Source organism: Acomys minous (genome assembly GCF_964271855.1).
Source record: "Acomys minous genome assembly, chromosome: 3".
Classification (NCBI taxonomy): domain Eukaryota; kingdom Metazoa; phylum Chordata; class Mammalia; order Rodentia; family Muridae; genus Acomys; species Acomys minous.
The window spans coordinates 5,663,766-5,675,542 of record NC_140485.1 but is presented as its reverse complement, the minus strand read 5'-3'; positions in this window follow the sequence as shown (position 1 = coordinate 5,675,542).

Below are 11,777 nucleotides of genomic sequence, written 5' to 3'. Positions count from 1 at the left end.
TACAGCCCATAATGCTTGGGACACGAGAGAGAGTGATGGGGAGTCTATGGCACGGTTCCCCAAGGTGACATCGCTGGACTTGGCCAGGCACTAAGGCATCTACCACAGGATACATGGAGCCTAGGATTATAAACCTTACTTGCTGGGTTTTCCCCCAGAGGAGCCAGAGGACTGAATTTTTGTGTGAAAAACACCCGAGATATAAATGTTGACTCAGAGATGGCTCAGGGGTTAAAAGCGACTGCTGGGCTTGCAGAGGACGCAAGCTCAGTTCCCAGCACCCACTTCAAGTAGCTTACCACCACCTGTAACCCCATAGCCAGGGGATCCAACACCCCTCTGCACTCTACACCTTAATACACACACACACACACACACACACACACACACACACACACACACACACAACCTGAATAAAAATAAATATTTTAAAAGCAAAACTAGTTACAAAAGAAACACCCAACTGTGAACCAAAATAACCCAGTCACGTTGCTTCTGGGAAGATGTCTGCTCACAGCAGAGACCAGTAACTAATACACTGACCTCAGGATGCTTAGGATTTACTCTCTCCTCCCTGGCCTGAGATCCTTTGCCAGTGGCCTAGGAAGGGTTTGAACACTTGGCTCCCTTGCAGAGCTGTCTCTCCAGCCTCGTGAGACCATGCTGAATTCATTCTCTGGGGGCTTTGCCTGAGCTGCCTCTTAGCTTGGCGTCCTCGGTGCCCTGAACTGTTTCCTTTATTTCCCCCTGAGAGCAAATCCTTAATAAATCACAGGCATGCAAGGCCTCATTCCAGGATCCATCCTGATACCCCGCCAAGGACAGGGACACCTCCTACTGAAGCAGAAAAAAACCAAACAATTGACACACAAACAGTTAAGTACCTCAAGGGCATGGCCTGTAAAACACTTCCTCTGTAAGAGGGCACTGTCTGAGAAGCAACTTAGGGCACCTGGCTTTGCCTTGGGCCCTCTGTTCTCCTACCTGGCTGCTACCTTTGCATGACACCCCACACATAGACTTGAAACTGTTCACAAGTATCTTCTCACTCATCCCCAACTATCAGGCAGTCATTGTGTGTCTGGCCCTGACCCAGCCTAGGCTCAGTAAATTCTACACCACTTGCCCCAGTGGCTAACACAAGTTAAACTGAAGTCATGTCGTGAGTGAAATTTTCATGGAATGCCACAGTGACTGGGCCTGAAAGGATGCAATTATCCTGGCCCTAGGAACACAAGTGCAGCCTGGAAGGTATAGGTTCGGAACCCCAGGGGGCCCCAGCTGAAAATAAACTGGGTCTACAGATGCTCAGATGAGAGAACTGAAGGGAAGGATACCATGGCCCAAGTCAAGTTTCTGTTGCTTGCTACCAGAAAGCATCCTGATCCTTGCCAGGATTCTCAAGCATAACCACGGTTTTGGGAGATTCATGGAACCCCCTAGTCAGAAAGTAAATACAGAGGGAACAGTGACTGGTGAGTGCTGAGATCAGGAAACTGTGGTGGCGGAACAGAGGGAGGAGGTGTGGAGACAAACCTATGAGAAGAAACCTGTCGCCAGAAAGGACTAGAAACGCTTCCCCACCAGGGCTACATGCAACAGGGGTGGGGGGGGACAGGCCAAAAATACACAAATATGGGAAAAGGCAAGCGCTGTGTAAATGACTGGTAAAAGGGTGTGGATGCCTGGCCCAGTGTTTCTGAGTGCATGCCCTCTTGTAGCTCATTCTTGGTAGTGCCTTTCTCTTTCTTAATAAACTCCTATTTTTATTACCTATGTGGTCTGGTGGGATTGTTGTTGTTATTGTTGTTTTGGTTTGGTTTTGGTTTTGGTCCTGGGACACAAGAACTTGGAAATCCCAGTGGGTGCACCCAAGCCTGGACTCAAACCTGCATCATACGACAACAGTGTGTGTCCACAGAGTCAAAGGCTCCTCCAAGAAAGCCAGCCTTATCACAAGCATGAACGTAACCAACGCCATGGCATATTGTACCCACCAAGTACATCCAGAGCCCCACCTCCCTCAAGGGCCTTCCTTCCATCTGGATGGAGAAATCAGGTTGGCTGGGCTGCAAAGCATGATGGGAAGCTATGGCTTAAGTCAGATGGATTGGGCCAAATCTCTCTGGGGGGAAAAAAATCTAAATATCTTCTCTTTCTTACTTTTTTGTTCTTTGTTTTGTTTTGCTTATTTTCTTTGTTTCTTTTTCTTTTCTTCCTTTTTTCTTTTTCTTTTTCTTTTCTTTTCTTTCTTTCTTTTTTTAATTTTTTCAAATTTTTTTTATTTTTTGAGACAGGCAACCTCAATACAGAGCTGAAGAAGCTGGACTTGGAAAACAATAATGGTTACACAAGGCCTCATATGACAGTGACTCAGAAGCCCAAACAGTGGGGTCTTCTGCCATTCCTGGCAGCCTTTGCATCAAGAATTCATGTGGTAAACCGGAAAGTAGCCTGTGAGTAGAAGTAACCCATCAAACTAAGGCGTGTGCTGAGCAAACACCACTGCAGGCCCAGGAAGCAGGCTTCAAGTTCAGTTTGTGATGGGGGAGGGTGTCCCAGGACGTGCTCGCAAGGAGTGAGAAGAAGCCAGGGAAGAGACACGGGCCACTGAGGAGGGGTTTATAGAGCTGGTCCTGCTGGGGTATGGTGAAGAGAAGATGCTGCTGCGATGGGGGACACGTCCGAGTTGCCCCTAGCAATCTGAAGGGAGTTAGGGGCTCAGCAGCCACTGATGTCCTAGGTCTCAGGCTAGAGTCTTCTCGGGCGGTAGGGGGGGAGGGGCAAGGGGGTTAAAGTGGGGGAGGGGTTGGGTTGGTGCTTTTCACTTGTGTTCCCCGCCCCCCACACACCGCCCACCCCCACGCTACTTGTTTTTTAATCACAGTCCCTGTGAATTTACATTGTGAGAGTGGGCCAGCTTGTGCTGGGGACCGCTAAGAGCTGACGACGTGGGAAGCCCTGCTCCGTCTGATTTGTCAGGTCCCTCAAGCCCCTTGGAGCCTACAGGTTCAAGGTCTTTTTGCACAAGAGTCCCGCGTTGCCTGGGACTGCAGCTGGTGGAGGCTTGAGAAACGAACTTTTTGGCCTTAATTCAGTTGTTTGTGCTCCCGTGACATAAACTGAGCTCAGCCCACATTTTCCTTAGAAAGAAATGGGGAGGGAGGGTTAGCATATTTTTTGAGGTTTAATTTCCTTCAAATGTCCTTAAGAAAGCCCCCTAAAGCTTATGCTGCCTCAACCCCAGTCACTAGCACTAGCATCAAAGACTTTTAAATTGGGAGCCAGGGTGAGTTAGCTAAAGTAAATAAAACCCAACGGAGGAGGGAAATTAAAAAAGACTGTCTCAGAGAAACCAAGCCACCAAACAGCAAGAAAGAAGGGAACTGGTCGGGGGAGGGGAGCTGGTGAAGGAAGGATACAGAATTCCAAGAGTTTAAATGCAAGAAGGCAAGAAGGAATAAGCATTGACAGATGTAGCAAATAAAAACACTGGGTGCCTGGTTCGATTTGTATTTTAGACGACGAATAATTTTTATTGTCTGCTATGCAATATTCAAACATTCATTTACCAAATAATTCATGCAATAAACTTCTGGTAAAATGTTATTCGTTGCCGCCCGTCTGAAAGTCAAATTTCACTGGGCATCCTGGGATTTTTATCTGACAACCCTAAATCGTACGTTAGAAACTACTGTCAGCTAGTTAGAACATCCTTAACTAGATGCCTTTGCATCCAGTCGTTTATATAGGTGTCCTCCGCCTTTGTGGGTGTATTTGGCCTTTGGGGATTTACATCAGAGAAGAAAAGAAATACCCAGAGAAGATGAGAGGAACGTGGAATACACAGACTAGACAGCTGGAGGAGGTCCATACGTGGAGGCGCCAGTATCCTTGCGCCTTCTACCACTCACAATCTAGCCACAGGAGCGGCCCTGCACAGCTGGAGGGATCCCAGCGCTGTCGCCCCTCCTTGCGGTGAGCTAAGGATTTGGGGGTAATTACAGGAGGATGGAGAGCTGCCACATTCCAGCCTTGGAGTGGAGCAGAAGGGGAACACACACACACACACACACACACACACACACCCCTACACACACACCCCTACACACACACACACACACACACACACACACACACACACACACACACACACACCTATCCCCCGGGGAATGCTCCGGCCTAGTCTCCACGCCTCTCTCTGCCCTACATTTTCCTTCCCTGGCCGTCTTAGCTGTTCTGGCTCCCCACCTCCGGTCCCTCCAAATAAGGAAGCAGAGCCCTGCGGTGGCCAGGCGTGGATGCCGGGTCCGGACCCCGCCCCTAGGCCGAATCCAGCTGCCAAGTAGGCAGCTAGCTGGGGGAAGGGGGGGCGTGGGCGGGGGATGTGTGACGCGGCTCCCGCGACCCTGACCACGATCTAAATGCTGCTGCGGGGGCGCAGCGCGGGCCCTGGGCACTCCGAGGCACCTGCGTGACAGCCGCGTCAAGGCCGAGGTGAGAACCAGGCTCTCGGGCTGCCTGGAACGCTCCGCTCTTCGCTCCGCGGGGCTCTGCAAGGCGGAAGATGACGTGGCGAAGCGAGAAAGCGCCACATCTCCGCTGCAGTCGTTCCACTCCCAGGAACTGACCCAAAGGAAATTATTCAGTCCAAGAAAGAGAGAATATCCGGAAATAAAGCAACATGTGGGAAATGGTTTAGCGAACCTCTGCACATCAATACTAAGGAATGCTCTTTTATTTCGTGCCGCATTTAGGTGATCGCTTGGTGTCAGGTACCTTGCTAGCATCTGGGTACACAGAGAGGGTCCCCGGGTCCCCTTTCTTTCCTCTGTGTCTTCGCGGGGAAAACAGGGTGGTGTGAGCCCTGGTGTGTGTCCTCATCTGTAAAATGCAGACATTCGATTTTACCAATGAAGACTCAGGAGCCTGCTGGGGTGAAAACCTGCTAGTTCAGAGCTGACCTTTCCTACTCAGTTCATATCCTAAAGCCAAACCCAAAAGCTGCTTTTTTTCTCCGCTTCTACTTAATCCTTGTCAGCTTGTTTTTGTTTGTTTGTTTGTTTGTTGAGACAGGGTTTCTCTGTGTAGCCTTGCCTGCCCTGGACTCGCTGTATACACCAGGCTGGCCTCGAACTCACAGAGATCCGCCTGCCTCTGCCTCCCGAGTACTGGGATTACAGGCGTGCGCCACCACACCCGGCTTGTCAGCTTGTTTCCTGCTTGGCCTCTTGACCTAGGGTTAATTTTATTAAATTCCTGAGTGCAAAAAATTCTTGGATTAAAGGTATGTGCTAGGACTGAGCCACACCATAATCACCTGTTTATAATAAACAGAAAGTTCTTAGATTAAAGGTGTGTGTTAGAGCTCAACCACACCAAACAAGAGACAGGGTTTTACATTTCACAATCTCAGGGCTCATAATGGGATCAAATATCCTGCAACAAAGTTCCATGCCTGGGGTGGCACAGAAGAGGACTTTACATACACACACACACACACACACACACACACACACACACACACGTGCATAGGAGCAGGGAGATTCCAAAGCCACTAATAAGCATCTTGTGGGGAAGGAACAGCTATCCAGCTGCAGGTCTGTTCATCTGCCTCGGCTGCACATGTGCCAGCCTAGGCCCTTGCCGCTGTGTGTGACTCTCCTAGGCCTTGGCTTTGCCCATCAGGGACCGCTCTAGGCTCAGCTGTGCATGGTGGAGAGGTTCCCACCCTCAACCCACGGGGTGCTCCAAGGCCAGTGTTGGGAGGGAAGGTTCTGGGTCGTCTTCTTTCTTTCCCATGAGTCTCGGCAGCTGTGCGATGTACCCCCTGAGTTGTCTGTGTGGGGAAATAGTGGGAAGAATGAGAGTGAGTCATGGCCAGTGACCCAAAGCCAAGTGAAAAGACCCTGCGTCCTTGAAAGAGAGGGCTGTGGTGGCAATTCTTTTTTCTCTTTTCTCTCTTTTTTTCGTTTGTTTTTCAAGACAGGGTTTTTCTCTGTGTTGCCTTGGCTGTTCTGGACTCGCTTTATAAACCAGGCTAGCCTCAAAGCCATAGAGATCCACCTGCCTCTGCCTCCCAGAGTGCTGGGATTACAGGAGTGCCCCACCACACCTGGCCTGTGGTTGAGATTTAATCCTAACCATCAATAAATGTGATCGCTTATGCACATCGAGCACTGAGCGTGCACCATCTCCATTAAGGAGCAGTCCTTAGCCCCGGGCTATAGATACTACAGCTGGGGCTGTTTGTCTACTCTTCGGGTTTCGTGCTAGGATAGAAGCCGGGGCCCTGCATATCCTAGGAAGATGTCCAACCGCTGAAGTACACCAACCCCAAAGGGGCTCAGGTCACCCAGCTAGGAATAAGTCTGAGATTCAAGCCTGAGATGTCTCTCTGCCACCAAAGCCATCTATACTCCCGGGTCATGCTACCACAAAAACAGAAGAGACCCTTGAGTGAGTGAAGAGGAAGAGAGAAGGAAGTCCTTGGCTTGCTGGTGACGCCATCACAAACTCATAAGGGGGCCATAGCCGCTGTGAGAAGCCATCCAAGCCTTTCCCGGCATAGCCCTGCTTGTGTCTTTAGCACAACTGCCCCAGGCCTTTCAACACAGGGAACTTAATGTTGGGAACTGGTTGTTGAGCTTTGAATGGTTGAGGAGCCAGACCTGGAATGGAATAGCTGGAAGTCATTGTCACCGCCTGGATGGGAGGTGACAACAGAAGGTAAGACAGTTGTACCCGAGCCAGTGAGTTGAAGCCAGCAGCAGGAACCAGAGCCACTGCAGAGCTGCCGCCGTTGCCTGAGACACCACTGAAAACAGAGGAAGATGAGAAGAGGCGCCCTGGTGTCCTCGGTCTCCACCTTTCAGCCTTCCAGACATTTGACCAGCCTCATCTGGCAGCCAAAGCCGAAGGGGCCCTCTGCCATACGGAACAGAAAGTAGAAAGTGGCAGCAGGGTTGGGGTGGGGTGGGGATGTGGATGGAGGCACAAAACCAGACAGAAAAGGGACAGGCACTATTCCCACCCAGACAACTGCCCTTGAAAGTGGTTGTTTGTTTTTTTTTTTTTTATCCCATTTTAGAGATGAGGACACAGATGCTTAGAGAGCCTGGATGGTTGACTCAGCAAAGTGAAGCAACTGTCTGGTTTAGACCCAGCCCTGCATGTCTGTCTCCACAGCTCAGGCAAGACTAATCACCTCAGGACTTCACGATTCATAAAGAACTCAACAACAACAAGGTGACAGAGAGTCCTTGAGATTCCAAAGGTTAGAGGGTGGGGCCTGAGTAATGGCAGCATTTGTGTTGCTGTCTCTGCTGACCCTCAAGTCACTGCAGTACCTTGGGGAGAAAAATTCTATTAAGCAATAGCTAGAATTCTTGCTTTTGGGACAAAGGGCGATTTGTATCTTCCTTGTGTGCCTGCAGACATTTTAGGGTCTGTTTGTTTGCTGGCTTGCTTGCTTTTAACAAGGAGTATGCATTGCTTTGTTGGTCTTTAGGCCACAACAAACTGGTGGTGGGCCCCAAATGAAGAATGCAACAGAAAAAAGTTGGGAGGAGGCTGGACCTACCAGCACAGACGACTTGTCACTGTGCTGTCACCTGCTCCCATGAAAGAGAATAAAACCAGATCTGACATGATGCCGAAGTTTTGGGGTCTGGGCTGCTCTTCACTAATACATGCACATATGTGTATAAACACACGCATGCATCCTTATAGCTATAGATACGACCACATGTATTTGCTCTTTCAAGCCAGCTCACAATGCGAGTGTGCATATACCCACAAAAAAACACACAGAAGTGCATTGTCATGTACATACAAGTCTATATATCCCACATGTACCCACATGCTTACACAACACATACACTGTAGCCATTACACACGTCACACGCAGAGGCATGCTCCGTTGCACTTTTTAAATGAGACTTGAAGATGGGAGCGCAGTTTCAGGGTGGAGTGCTTGCGTAGCTTGTAGAAACCTTGGATTCCATTCCCAGCACCAGAAACCAACCAATCACTCATCAATAAACAGATAGGCGATAGATAGATACATAGATAGATAGATAGATAGATAGATAGATAGATAGATAGATAGATAGACAGACAGACAGACAGACAGACAGACTTGGAAAAGCTTTCCTGACTTGCCATCTCACAGGGCAGTCTCCGTGTCCTCCCTAGGATGCTTACCAATGCTTGGGGGCCTTCTGTGGACCCCAGAACATGTTCTGAAGGTGCAACCCCCCAGTAGCCTCCCGAGAGCGCTTCCCTCCCTCACTATGGGCTGCCCAGGGCTCTCCCAGTGCCTCACTTTGGGAGTGCCTTCAATCTGCGCAGACTCTGGAAGAAACCCAACAAGATCCATAGACCTGGGGTGTTGGGATCAAGTCCCTGCTCCTCGCTGAGCCTCGGTTTCTTTCTCTGTATCCGGAGGAACCTCTCAGCTCTAACCAGGGGCTTGTATCCAGCATGTGCCTCCTGATCCTAGATGCAGCTGGGGAGATACTTGATTCCAAAGACGGTTTGCTTCCAAAACTCTTGGCCACCGTTATTTATTACCAGGCTTCCATAGTCGTTGCCACTGTAAACACATCTATAGCTTCCTCCACCAGAAAGGAAGGAACCCTCAGGCGTGCATTTACCCCACCCTGCAGGTTAACTACCCCACCCTGCAGGTTAACTACCCCACCCTGCAGGTTAACTACCCCACCCTGCAGGTTAACTACCCCACCCTGCAGGTTAGCTACCCCACCCTGCAGGTTAACTACCCCACCCTCCAGGTTAACTACCCCACCCTGCAGGTTAGCTACCCCACCCTGCAGGTTAGCTACCCTACCCTGCAGGTTAACTACCCCACCCTCCAGGTTAACTACCCCACCCTGCAGGTTAGCTACCCCACCCTGCAGGTTAGCTACCCCACCCTGCAGGTTAACTACCCCACCCTGCAGGTTAGCTACCCCACCCTGCAGGTTAGCTACCCCACCCTGCAGGTTAGCTACCCCACCCTGCAGGTTAGCTACCCCACCCTGCAGGTTAGCTACCCCACCTTCCAGGTTAACTACCCCACCCTGCAGGTTAACTACCCCACCCTCCAGGTTAACTACCCCACCCTGCAGGTTAGCTACCCCACCCTGCAGGTTAACTACCCCACCCTCCAGGTAAACTACCCTACCCTGCAGGTTAGCTACCCCACCCTGCAGGTTAACTACCCCACCCTGCAGGTTAACTACCCCACCCTGCAGGTTAACTACCCCACCCTCCAGGTTAGCTACCCCACCCTGCAGGTTAGCTACCCCACCTTCCAGGTTAACTACCCCACCCTGCAGGTTAACTACCCCACCCTGCAGGTTAACTACCCCACCCTCCAGGTTAGCTACCCCACCCTGCAGGTTAACTACCCCACCCTCCAGGTTAGCTACCCCACCCTGCAGGTTAGCTACCCCACCCTGCAGGTTAACTACCCCACCCTCCAGGTTAACTACCCCACCCTGCAGGTTAACTACCCCACCCTCCAGGTTAGCTACCCCACCCTGCAGGTTAACTACCCCACCCTGCAGGTTAGCTACCCCACCCTGCAGGTTAACTACCCCACCCTCCAGGTTAGCTACCCCACCCTCCAGGTTAACTACCCCACCCTGCAGGTTAACTACCCCACCCTCCAGGTTAGCTACCCCACCCTCCAGGTTAACTACCCCACCCTGCAGGTTAGCTACCCCACCCTGCAGGTTAGCTACCCCACCCTGCAGGTTAACTATCCTACCCTGCAGGTTAACTACCCCACCTTCCAGGTTAACTACCCCACCCTCCAGGTTAACTACTCCACCCTGCAGGTTAACTACCCCACCCTGCAGGTAAGCTACCCCACCCTGCAGGTTAACTACCCCACCCTGCAGGTTAGCTACCCCACCCTGCAGGTTAGCTACCTCGACCTCCAGGTAAACTACCCCACCCTGCAGGTTAACTACCCCACCCTGCAGGTTACCTACCCCACCCTCCAGGTAAACTACCCTACCCTGCAGGTTAACTACCCCACCCTGCAGGTTAGCTACCCCACCCTGCAGGTTAACTACCCTACCCTGCAGGTTAACTACCCCACCTTCCAGGTTAACTACCCCACCCTCCAGGTTAACTACTCCACCCTGCAGGTTAACTACCCCACCCTGCAGGTTAGCTACCCCACCCTGCAGGTTAGCTACCTCGACCTCCAGGTAAACTACCCCACCCTGCAGGTTAACTACCCCACCCTGCAGGTTACCTACCCCACCCTCCAGGTAAACTACCCTACCCTGCAGGTTAGCTACAGCCCAGTGGTTTGCCAAAAACCATCTGTCCTGCGTGAGTGTCCACACTGAACAACAGAGGGTCCAGGACAGGGGCAGACAGCTGCAGACAGAGGGCCTCTGGGGTGGTCTCAAACAGGAAGAAACGGGCAAGCACCCTGCCTGCAGGTACGAAAACAGGATCACAGGAATGGACAGGGCAAATTGCAGATAGGTCCCTGGCTTTTTTTTTTTTAAGATTTATTTATTTATTTATTTAAGATACAGTGTTTTGCTTGCATGCACGCCTGCACGCTAGAAGAGGGCACCAGATCTCATTATAGATGGTTGTGAGCCACCATGTGGTTGCTGGAAATTGAACTCAGGACCTTTGGGAAGAGCAGGCAGTGCTCTTGACCTCTGAGCCATCTCTCCATGGCTTTTGAGCACCAACGATGGGGACCTGTTTAAGATGAACTAGGTAACTCTCCAAGGAGAGAGAAGGATATCCCAGCAGACAGTGAGCTTAGGGGTTTTAACTACTAAGAGAGAGAAAAAGCCTCCACATCACAGAATGGGTGGGGACAAGAAAGCACCATGGGTGACCTGCATTTGACATTTCTTTAACAAAGGGACCAAGGGACAAACCACTGGGAAAAGCTGTGTCTCTGATGTCCCAGAGAGGAAGGGTCTACAGTGACTCCAGGCAGCCCAGCTAAGGAAAATCCTGCCTCAGCCTGAGGTCCTGCAGAGCCCCTAATTCCACTGTGCCCCTCTCCATCAGGTGAAGAGCTGGTCAGCCAAGAGGACACATCCATCCAGCTGGTTCCATAAACTATTCTAGAAGGTCCAATAGGTGCTACTAACGGGCCCAAAGTGTAGCCAGCCAACCAGCCGCTGCCCGTAAGACAGTCATAAATGAGCTCTCTCGGTGTAAGACAGAATTAGACATGGAATAAATGCGGGATAAAGACGATGCCTTCCTGCTGGGCCAGGGCCCCACCCAGTGACCTCTGCATACATAGGTCATCAAGGTCATCAGAACAAAGAAGCCTACATCACATTTGAGTAAGTGGTAAGCTATGAAAAGATGCACAGGGCGTGACTGGCAGCCTTTCTCTGCCTTTGCCTGTGCTTTGAAGTACAGCAGAGGACAGAGGATACCTCACCTGAGCAGCAGGGATTTTTGCAGGAGCTGAGTACCACATTTAGCATTTACATCTTTTGTTTGTTTGTTTGTTTCTGTTTTTTTCGAGACAATGTCTCTCTGTGTTAGCTTTGGCTGTCCTGGACACACTTTGTAGACCAGGCTAGCCTCGAACTCACAGCAATCTGTCTGTCTCTGCCTCCCGAGTGCTGGGATTAAAGGCACGCACCACCACCCCGGTTAGCATTTACATCTTAAATTTAGCCAGCAGACTCCACTGTTGAACTGCTTATACGTGTTTTGCTTTGGTCAGCCGCTGAGGTAAAAGCCAGCTCTTCTGGACTGCCTCCCTCCTA